Here is a 12055-nt window from a genome sequence, read left to right as displayed (position 1 = left end):
AGGAGAAGGGGATGACAGAGGATGAGATGGCTGGATGGCATCACTGACTCGATGGATGTGAGTCTCAGTGAACTCCAGGAGTTGGTGATGGACAGGGAGGCCTGGCATGCTGCGATTCATGGGGTCGCAAAGAGTTGGACACGACTGAGTGACTAATCTGATCTAGGAACAGAAACTGGATTTAAAAAAAAAGAAAGAAAGAAAATAGGAAAAAACCAAAATTGATCGGCACCCAAACCCAGGAGTGGAAGAGAGACTCAGCTTGTTAGGAGAGGGATTTGAATTTATTAACTTAATTATATCAGTTTTCTCCTAAAAATGAACTATTTTAAGAGAGGGAATTCCCTGGTGGTCTAGTAGTTAGAACCCTGCCCTTTCACTACCGAGGGCCTGGGTTTGATCTGTAGTCAGGGAATTAAGATCCCAAAAGCCATGTAGCTTGACCAAAAAAGAGATTATTTAGAGATTTCTTAGAATATTAAGTGCAGTTTGCTTTTATATGTCTATTTTTAGCAGCCAAAGAATTTGCTGTGGTGCTTGGTCTTCTCTACAGAAGACAAGGCATCAAGACACAGTCATTAAAGTAGAGAACTTGGAGATATTCTGAGCACAGGTTGATGATCTCCACCCACCCACCCCCCAGGGCAGTCTGCACATCTAGAGCAGCACCGTGTCCCAAGCTCTCTTCCATCCATCTCAGGTCTACAGAGATGACCTGACTTCATGATCACACAGCGTGATAGGTCTTGTCACTGCTTCCACTTTATACACAGGGAAGCTCAGAAATGTGGATGTTTGCTAAGAATCACACCACTCCCAAGCATTAAAATGAAGACTTCCAAACTATTTTTTTCAACTTTATGAAGGTATAATTGACAAATAAATTTGTAATATGTTTAGCCACATGATTTTTTCTTTTTTTCAACACTATTTTTTCTTAAAGCAACTGAGTGATATTTCTAATGCAGAAGTTTCCAGGTTTGGGGGAGTCACAGACCCCTATGAGATTCTACTGAAAACTATTAATCTTCTCCCTAGCAAAGTTCACATTTGCACACATACAGAATTGATACCCCGTTTCCAGAGGTTTTCAGTTCTCTTGAAGCCTATCCAGAAACTGCCAAAGACCATTTGAAACCCAGTGTTGAAAAGGCTTATTCCAGGGTGTTTCAAAGCCACATTGATGTTGTTTTCATGTCTGGTCCCTGCTGCTAGGTCACTTCAGTCGTATCCGACTCTTTGCGACCCTGTGGACTGAGCCCACCAGGCTCCTCTGTCCATGGAATTCTTCAGGCAAGAATACTGCAGTTGGTTGCCATTTTCTTCTCCAGGGGATGTTTCCGACCCAAGGATCAAACCCATGTTTCCTGGGGCTTCTGGATTGTGGCAAATTCTTTATCCCTGAGCTACCAGGGAAGCCCTAATTATAGTATCAGAGTCTGGTCCCTGATAGATTTTTTTTAATAATCTTAAAAAAAAATCAACCTCTTTAGATTTCCAGATTAAAAATTGGTTATTCTTCATCAAATTACCATCTAACCTAGCAATTTCACTTCTAGGTATATGCCTAAAAGAATTGAGAACAGGTATTCAAACAAAAATGTGTACATACATGTTCATAGCAGCTCTATCACAATAGCTGGGAAAAACAGTGCAAATGTCCTGAGGAAATGTAACTGAGCAATGGATAAAGAAAATGTGGTAAATCCATATAATTGAATATTACTTGGTAAGTAAAAAGGACTGGGGTCCTGATACATGCTATGACATGAATGAACCTTGGAGAGATTATATCAAATGAAAAAGCTAGATAAAAAAGGCTGCATATTCTGTTATTGTATTTACATGAATTTACATGAAATTCCAGTATAAGTCAGTCCACAGACAGGCATAGAGTACGTGAGTGACTGTCTGGGTCTGGGGAAGAGGGAAGGGGGCAGCTGCCTAATGGGTGCAGATTTCTTTTGTGGTGATGAAAATGCTCTGAAATTAGAGGTGATGGCTACACAACATTGTAAATGTACCAAAAACCATAAACCATACACTTTAAAGTGGTTAAAATGGTGACTTTATGTTGGGTGAATTTTACCTCAATTAAAAAAAATGACTCAAGAAACCAGTAGCTTTTCAGCTCTGCCTTCTTAGTACCTTCCTCTCCTGCGCTGGGTTAGTTAGAGACGCATGGGTTCCTTTACCCTGTTCTCAGGCATGGCTTTTGCATCCACAGGCTGCATCCTGGCTGCCTTCTCCAGGGGTCCCCAAGGCCACCTAGGGGTTTGGCAAAGAATATGGCCATCTCTCTGCAGAGATCCTGTGCATCTGCCCTACAGCCTGCATTTGTAGTGTCTTGCTGGTGTTAAAAAGACAGTAACATGTGGCTTTTTTTACGCCTTTAAACCTGAAATGCCATTCTTTGTATTTTATCTTTTTTGCCTATTCCCTAGTTCTCTGGATCAGAGATTTCTGTCTGGCTGACTACAGCAGTGGTTCTCCAAGGTAGGGGGTAGGGAGAAGTGGGGGTGGGTTGTTGTGACCCCCCAGGAGACATGTGGCAATATCTGAAGGCACTTCAGTTGTCATGATTTGGGTGGTGCTACTGGCATCTAGTGTGTTCAGATGTCAGTAGCACTAAGATAGAGAAACCCAGGATGATAGTATCATTGATATCATATCATTGAAAATGCCAATAACTACGTATTGTGGGCATTCTCTTGGAGACAGTTCCTGTTCTCTTGATCTCTGTGGCTTGTGACACCAAACAGTAAAACAGCCCCAAGGAGAGGACGCTAGAACTCTGTAGGGAAATCAAGGACCTCAGCCTTGCAACCTGGTGAGCCCACGAAGACCGTATCCCATAAGGTCCTGGAGCTATAAAATAGAAGTTAGTCCTTCCATGTCCACGACCATGGCATATACATGTGGTCTGTCTGGCAGAGACGAGCAGGTAAAGAATTAGAAGGCTATTTACAGCATAAGAACAACAGGATCTATAAAGGAAGGAAATTAAGCACATTAAAATTTTTTTTTACCATTTCAGATTTTTTCTAACAATTGTATCATTAGTAACTTCATCCTGAACCAAGGTTTACTTATTGATTTGTATTAACCTTTCTTCTTGCAAGGGAGACACTGGCTATATGGATCAGCTTCATTTTCTTTAACGCTGGTCCAACAAGTGTTAAAACAGCCATGATCCTGAATGAAAGTCAGATCCTTTAAAAGCCTTGCCACAGTCTCTCCTGAAGTGAGCAAACACATGCTATTAATATATTAAAAAGCAGCAGATTCTTAAATGTTCTTTTTCTCCTTCAGAGAGAACACATGTTCAGAACACCTTTAACTATACTTGCACACATTACCTTGGAAAACACCTTGGGGGAAACCCTCAGTAATTATTTACTTGCTGGAAGGTTTACTCCCGGAAAAAACAAGCTTTGGCCAGTGCCTAGCTGCAGGAACATGTCACAGTGAGGAGACAGCATCTGAACATGTCATTTGCTGATCTGGCGGTCATAAACGGAAGGGGCTCGTTATATATGCTCTATAAGGAATTTGCCAAATGTATCTGTACCTGCCCCTGCAGTGGGAAACTTCCCAGCAGTAGTTATCCAGAATAAATGAAAAAATCATGTCTGAAAACGGGAGTATTTGATTATGTGGACTCATGCTGAAAATGCCGCAAAGTGAAATTCACATCTTCATTCATCTAGGGGTTTGGCCAACCACTTCTGATAACAGTATATCCTTCTGTGAAGCCACTGAAGCCAGCACTTCATAGGTTTGTGATGAAACACTATTACTACAATAGAAAGTGACGTATTTGGAAGATATTAGCAAATACACATGAGGGTGTGTGTGGAGTTTCTCAGCTTGGAAATGGATCGTGTCCCAAAATGGTTGCCTGGAAATATCTGTTTCAAACCACTCTGAGTTAGGAAATATGTGGTTCTCCTAGAAAATGCTTGCCTTACAGTCTTGACCTAACAGATGGCATCTGAACAGGGGAGGAAGGAGAAGTGATGTTGGAATCACATCCTCCTCAAAGCAAAACAAAAACTATGTCCTGACACTTTTTTTGGAAGGCTTTTTTCAGAGCATGAAAAATTCCCTGAATTTCCCCTGTTTATTTTTTAACAACTCACCCAGTTTTCCCCTGGTTAACATCTTCATGACTGTAGCATATTTGGCAAAATGAAGACACTGACACTGATGCATTGTAATTAACCAAACCCCAGACTTTATTTGGGTTTCACCAGTTTTTCCATTAATGTCCTTTTTCTGTTCTAGGATTGCAGCTAAGACACTGCATGTAGTCATCATTTCTCCTAGTCTTCCTTCTTGCCTGTTGATAATCCTCCTCTCTTCTTTTTTGACTGAAATGGTGAACTTCAAAATGGGCTCTTAAGAAGCCTTCCTAAACATACCAGAACCAACTTTTCAGTTGTGTCTATTGCAGGGGAGGATGAAAAGACTTTTCTTCTACCTTTCTAGATTCTACAGTTGGGGCCTTGGAAATAAAACTGACAAAAGACAGACTAACAAGAGAAAAAATTAATACATCAGAGTGTATAAATGTGGGAGAAACTCAGTGATGAGTGACTCAATGCAGGGGCTAGAACTTGGGGCTTATATAGCATCTTAACAAAGAACAATAAATATGTCAAAAAGTGATAAGACAAAAAGCAAAGTGATAAGTCAAAAAGTATAGGCTTTTATGGGTGGCAAACAATGGGAAAGTAAATATTGAGGGGGGAAACTAATAGAAGATAACAGTTATTTAGTAAACTTTGTGATGTAGATTCCTCTCAATGATGTCTCTGGGCTCATAAGAGTCTAGAGTTGTCTGCAATGATTAAGAATCTAAGAATTGTCCTTCTCTTCCTGGTATGAGACAGGGAGACACTTTTTACAAGAGGAACTTTATGTCCCACTTTTATGCAAATGGTGGGGAAGGCAGAAAAATTTTTTTTGATATCTGCTATTTCTCACTTTTCGGCCCAAATAAGTCTTAAGGGGTGGGGGTTAAAAAAAAAAAGAAGAACAAATAAGTTTTAAGCCAAAGTGACAATTTCGGGATGGTATACTCTAATCCCCTACACTATAGTTCAACCAACCAACCAACAAACAAAACCCAACCAAAAAATTTTGGAAAATTGAAAAATTAACTAAAAGTCTCTCATAGCTGTCATTTTTATCTAATAAAACCAGCCATTATCCACTTAATGAATCTATTTCTCTGTGATTTTATTGGTTGCTCTGGCCTAACAACATATAGCTGAATCTATCTCGTGGGTCAGAACAAGAGGTTATCGGGCAATAGGAAGGACTAGACTAGGAGAAGCAAAGTCTTAAAAGCTAGACTTTCAGGCCAGGAAAAAACAGAAGTCTGGACCAGGCTACACTTAATTGTATGCAGGGAGGTTCAGAAGGTTATGCTATAGAACCCAGACAGGGATCTGGCAAAGAGCAGTGATCTCCAAACAGTTTGCTGCTTAAATCCATGTGAATGTCTTAATTTCATGCCACATTGTATCGTACACTGTGGTTGGCAACTTCCAAAATGGCCCCACAATTCCTACTTGCTGGTGGTCACACCCTATGTGGTTCCCTCCCCTTGAGTGAGGGCTGGACCTAGTGACTTGCTGTTGCCAAATAGAGCATGGCAGAAGCGATGGGATATTACTTCCAAGATTAAGTTTTGAAGATTGTTACTTCAACTTTACTTTCTCTCTGGCTTTTCTTGCTTGCTCTCTCAGATGCCATATTGTGAGGTAGCCTATGTAGGGACCTACAAGACAAAGAACAAAGGGAGGCCTCTGGCCAACAGCCAACAAAAAGCTGAGACCCTCAGTCCAATAGCCTGCCAGGAGCTGAAACCAGCCCAGAACCACTTGAGTGAACTTAGAAGTGGATTCTCCTCCACTTGAGCCTTGAGTTAACTATAGCTTTTAGCCAACACCTTGACTGCAGCCTGTGAGAGAACCAAAGAAATTCTGAGATCTAAATGTTTTTTGTAAGTTGTTACATTTTAGGGTAATTTGTTACACAGAGCCAGATGACTTACACATACACTAAGGTCATTATGCACTCGAATCAGTGGCATAATATCATGTCATCAAACATAACAGCTTACAGTTATGAAGAAAAAACAGTTAAACTTGAACTCCAGTTCCTAATGGGTAAGAAGGGGCCTGAGGTAGGGGAACAGCAACTGACCATGGTACACAGAATTTAAGGGTGCTGGGAAATGAAAGAGGACCTACTTCCTGGAAACAGGAAGTTTCTCATTTCTAGCCACAAAGCAAAAAGACCCAAAGTATTTATAATCTGACCAACAGGGATATGCAAAAGCAAGCAGAAAACCAAAGAGTAGTGCTATGAATATTATGCAACGTCTTCATTGCACAGTGGGAAAGGAGCACTGGAAAGAAAAAGATTCAGAGTTTAAGGAGAACCAAGGATTCACAGAATTAAATGGGGATTGTGGTTTCAGTGTAAATGTGAGACATGTTAAAAATATATTTCCAAAATGTGATGTGTGATAAAAAGGTAAAGAACCCACACAACACCCCCAGAAGAAGAAGCCTCAGCCTCTCAGCCCTCTATGTGATGAAACCATAGCTGGATTAGACAATTCCATAAGCCCAATGGGACAAGAAACAGCCTTAGCTGGTAGAAGAAGGGGAGTCAAGGATGGCAGAGTCCATTATTCATAGTTGAGCAAAAAACCTTAAAAACAGGAGTACTGTTTTTTGCAAGGCTTCCCTGGTGGTTCAGTGGGTAAAGAATCCATATGCAATGAAGGAGACACGGGTTCGACCCCTGGGTTGGTTTGATCCCTGGGTTGGGTTCAATCCCTGGGTCGGGAAGATCCCCTGGAGGAAGAAATGGCAACCCACTCCAGTATTCTTGCCTGGGAAATCCCATGGACAGAGGAGCCTGCCGGGCTACAGTTCATGGGGTCGCAGAAGAGTCAGACACAACTTAGGGACTAAACAACAACAGCAACTATTTATTGCTTGTGGTGCAAAACACTTGACAGTTTCTTTAAACTTCATGTTTTGCAGGTGAGGAACCTAAGACCTCGTGACAGGCGTGTAAATGGTGGAGCCAGATGAAACCCAGGTCGTTCGATCCCTAAGCATAAACTTGACCCAGGGTGAATATTCAGAAGATGGAACAACCACCCAGCAGGAGGTGAGAGCAATCCAAACATGGTGGCCTTGGAGCCGGGCATCCTGCAGAGGGTGTGCCAGGCCACGTGGGCTGGGTCTCAGGAGGTGGGTGCAGGGACCCGGGAGGCGCGGGCAGCTCTTGATTCCTGCCTGGCACTGAAGTTCTGTACTTCACCATTTAACTGTCTGTCCTAGTGCATGCGACTTCCTTCATAGCTCAGTCGCTAAAGAATCCGCCAGCAATGCAGAAGACCCGGGTTCAATTCCTGGGTCAGGAAGATCCCCTGGAGAAGGGAAATGGCAACCCACTCCAGTGTTCTTGCCTGGGAAATCCCATGGACAGGAGAGCCTGGTGGGCTACAGTCAATGGGGTCACAAGAGTTGGACATGACTTAGCAACTGAACCACTACCACCACCACCACCATCTGGTCTATGCAGACCGAGTATGGACTTTGTTAATGCTGCTCTTCTCCAGAGCCTCCTTTCTGTGGAGTTCTGCCTCAGCTGCTCAGATAAAACATGGAAGTTTATTTCCAGCACATACTAACTAAAAGTGAAGCCAAAACCAGATTGTTTGCTCCCTCCAGCGTTCTCATAGACAGACATATTTTAATTAGAAACACACATGTGGGATTTTGAAAGCTGCCTGGGAACAGTGAGTGTCAGTCAGAGATCCCTCTCGAAGGAGGAAGTCATGCTTCTGTCTTACCTCCTGAAAAGGGGGTGGGCGTTGGGGGTGGGATTCGGCCTGTTTAGCCAAAAGCTGGTCTATATTTCATGTGAAATTGCAAGATCATGATGTAAAATTTGGTCATATGGTCGTTCTGTTCTGGCCTGACCAGTTAATTTATTTGAGTGCAGATTTGAGCAAAAAAGGTGGCTTGAGGCTGGGAGATAAGGCTGGGTAGAAGACAAACCATCCTCTGCTATGCTTAGGGCTTCCCAGGTGGCTCAGTGGTAAAGAATCTGCCTGCCAATGCAGGAGACTCGGGTTCGATCCCTGGGATTGGAAGATCCCCTAGAGAAGGAAATAGCAACCCACTCCAGTATTCTTGCCTGGGAAATCCCACGGACAGAGGAGCCTGGTGGGCTATAGTTCATGGGGTTGCAGGGTCAGACAGGACTGAGCATGCACACACAAAGAGCACAGAGTGGTACTTCTTATCCTAGAGTTGGCCTCCAGGGACTCTGAGGATGGGTCTGGCGTGTGGCCCAGCAGTGGGATTAAGAGCTCTACTAGGATTGCACCACCCCACCCAGGGTGGGACTCTCTCATCTGGGGGAGCAGATGGCAGGACCTCTCTACAGGGACCACAGCTCGGGTGGAGTTCCAGGTTTGCCACTTCCTGGCTGGGTTGAGCAAACGACCCAGTTAACCCAGTTCGTTTTCCCAGTCAGCCACCCAAGTACTAGCCTAACTTTGCCCCTCTGCACAGAGGGAATTTTATAAATTTTTCTCTGTGACTTGGCTCTCTGTGTTGAATCCTCTATTTGCAGTCAAAGGGGTAATTAATGATGTAATCTCTCAGTTTTATCATCTTAGAAAGGAGAATGGTCCATACTTTACATGGAGGCTGTTGAGTGATCAGGAGTTACTGTTTTTGTGGCAGTCCTGGCAGGTACATAGCTGATCAATGTACGGGAGTGCTGCTCAAGCAGTGTTGCTTGGAGAAAACTTACAGAGATGGGAAGAGTAGCAAGTGTGCGGTGAACTACTGTTACCTATTTAATTCTGGCATTGACTGTGTGGACCCTGGAGAGGGACCCACAACCTTCAGCTAAGCAACAGGATTAGGAAAGCCCAGACCCCTCTTGGTATGAAGTGTTCCAATATAAGTGTCATGTGACAGGGCAGAACCTTCCTGGTAATTTATAATTAAACTGATACATGTGAAGATGCTTCAGTTACTCAAGCATTATACAAAAGAGGATGTAATGATGATGATGAAAACACAACCCTGTGTTTTCACGCATATCAGAGTCCTCCACATCCTTAACATTGCTCCATGTTGGAATTTTCTGGGGCCGTTTTCCAACTAGCATAGTACACAGCTTCTCAAAGTCTAATGAGCTTGCCAGTCGCCTAGGGCTTCAACTAAAATGTGGGTGGATGCCTGTACGTATGGCTGAGTCCCTTCGCTGTTCTTTCCTACCTACACTTGCTACCGCAGAGCCTCAAATACTATGTCTGTTCCCACTAAACCCAACTCCTGGCCCCCAGCTTTGAGCCTCTGAGTTGCAGTGGCTCCTCCCTATCTCTGCTGGGCTGTCTGTTGAGAGGGATCTCAAAACCCACAAGCTCAACATCTCTAACCCGCAATCTCTCCCTCTGTTCCACCAATTTCTCCTCCAAAGCCCTGTGTCTCAGTAGAGGGCCCTGAAGCTAACAACTGAGGAGCCATGTGGGTGCCAGTCTTCCCCCCACATACCCTTTCCAGTCCATCCACTGGCCTTGGTGCCTCTCTCTCCCCGTGTTGCCCCAATCCATCCTTCACTCTTACTCCCACTGCTAAGATTCACCCTTGCCTGGATGTGTGCTATGGATTTAGCCACTGTAGAATATCTTCTTATTTCTCTTTTCCCCCCTTCCCACCCAGAGGCCGGACCGTCTCAGAGCAGCAGTAAGACTGCCTCACCCACCGTTTCCCTCCCTGCTGCATACGCTCCAAGTCTTCCAGTCGTTGCCCTATTGGAATTATTGGCTAAAAGCTGGGAGGTTGGCAACAGAGGTGCTGAACTAGAATGATTTCATCCCCCTCCCCCCAAATTGGCAACTTTTGGAGACATTTTTGCTTGTCACCAGGATGGGGCGGTACTGGCAGCTAGCAGGTAGAGATCCATGTGCGTGTGCACATGTGCTCTGTTGTGCCCAGCTCTTGGTGACCCAGAGACTGCAGCCCGCCAGGTTCCTCTGTCCATGGAATTCTTCAGGCAAGAATACTGGAGTGGGTTGCCATTTCCTTCTCCAGGGGAATCTTCCCGGCCCAGGGATTGAACACATATCTCTAAGGTCTTCTACATCGGCAGGCTGATTTTTTACCACCGCACCACCTGGAAAGCCAGGTAGAGACCAGGGATGCGGCTAAACTTCTTGCAGTGCACACAGGACAGCTCACCAACAATGCCAAAGAGAGTCTAGTCCCAAATGCCGATACGGAGGAGTCTGAGAAAACCCCAGCATAAAGTATCACGTGTTTAAGATGAAAACGTCCGGGACGCTGCCTCCAACTCAACTGGAAAGTTCTGGAGCTGACAGCTGGCCCCTCCGCATTAATGGACGCCTTTGCTTCATTCAGCTGCCCCAAGGGAGGACCAGCTACTGCCTGCATGTGAACAGACAGATGAAGCAAAGACAATCTGGGCTGAAAACCTGCGTGCCGCCACCAAGTAAGCCAGCATAACTGACTGCTTCGAGTTTAGACAACGTTGAGCAGGTCAGACCTGTAGTAAAGAATAAAACAGCTAAAAACCAAAGCTGTTCGCGCTGGGGGCTTGTGTTTCCCAATGTCCCAGGGAACAGCCTGTGAAAGCCTTGCACCGCCTGGCCTGTACTCAGCTGCCCAGAGAATTTGCAGACAACAAAGGCCTCTGATTTCTGTCCCCAGGCTGTTAGCTTTAAGTGAAACCCGGGTAAGAAGGTTCTCTTTGGTGACTCTTGACAACTAAAGGACGCTGTAAGCAATGTGTTTTGATCCCTCAGCAAAACTATGAAATGTTTTCTCTTCTGTGGAAATATCTTTTCCAATGACATTTCAACAAATGAACAAGGGCAACTGCAGAATGTGTATTTTCTTTCCACCTTAAAACAAATGCAGAAACAACCGTTGTTCTTTTCCACTTCATTAGGCTGAACAGACTTGACAGAAGACTGGCCTTTCCTGCTACTGAGTAATCCCCAGTAATATGAATACCGCCACCAAAGAACTAATAGTTGTTGCTAATTATCTCCCTCAATTAGCTTTCCTGTCAACCGTCTTTAACTTGGGTTTCCCCTGGTGGGTAGGAAACACTATACAATGTGGCTAACCAGAGGGGCCCTCTGCGACCCCCCACCCCCACCAATCACTTGATAGGCAAAGTCCAGTCCTATCTTTGGCCAACAGGTTTTAGGAACCCCACAGTGAGAAGGTAGGGTGCAGGGCAAAGAGGGGGCAGAGTTTTGGCAGAAGACTCCATGACAGACACAAAATGGATGCTTGTAGGAGTCAGTTCTTGGGGAGAGGGCAGGTTAGGGTGTTGAATACAGCACCCTCTCTTTAGGCTAGTAGTTCTCAACTCAAGGAAAATACAGCAGTTATTGCAAGGAGTCCCAGACAGTGCTCACAAGACCCAAAGTCCCCGATGGCTTTCAATAAGGCATTTTTTAGAGGCCAGGTGAGGGAGGGATATCCCACAGTGTGTAATCAGCTTGTGAGCAGTTCTCTGATCAGTTGATAGTGAGGTAACAGGGCGGTGTTACAGGGGTTAACATTATCAGACCTTAGGCTCCAGGGGGCTTCCATGGTGGCTCAGTGGTAAAGAATCCACCTGCATTGCAGGAGACATGGGTTTGATCCCTGGGTCAAGAAGATCCCCTGGGGAAGGAAATGGCAACCCACTCCGGTATTCTTGCCTAGAATAATTCCATGGACAGAGGAGCCTGGAGGGCTATAGTCCATGGGGTTGCAAAGAATTGGACGTGACTGAAGCGACTTAGCATGCGCACAGGTTCTTGCCTGAAAAACAGCTCAGAAAATGTGCATCAGATACAGTAATCTAAGTACTCCAGAGAGGAGCTAAAGCAGAGGATACGGGGGAGGGGTCTGTCTCGTGAATGCCCCATGGGGTCCTGCTGGGTTACAGACAGAGACATTTTCATCACGCCAGAAAGCTGTTTTGG

General features: G+C 44.6%; 1 long non-coding RNA gene across 1 annotated transcript in view; it reads left to right on the top strand.

Moving 5' to 3' along the window:
- LOC133242000 (uncharacterized) overlaps positions 1 to 7217 on the top strand; it is a 146400-nt gene extending 139183 nt beyond the window's left edge. Inside the window, exon 3 of the long non-coding RNA XR_009734749.1 lies at positions 7068 to 7217. This is a non-coding gene — a long non-coding RNA (uncharacterized LOC133242000). The remainder of the gene's footprint in view (positions 1 to 7067) is intronic.
- Positions 7218 to 12055: the final 4838 nt, after the last annotated feature.

Source organism: Bos javanicus, chromosome X (assembly GCF_032452875.1).
Source record: "Bos javanicus breed banteng chromosome X, ARS-OSU_banteng_1.0, whole genome shotgun sequence".
In the NCBI taxonomy this organism is placed as follows: Eukaryota; Metazoa; Chordata; class Mammalia; order Artiodactyla; family Bovidae; genus Bos; species Bos javanicus.
This window is presented reverse-complemented; position numbering and strand designations above follow the sequence as displayed.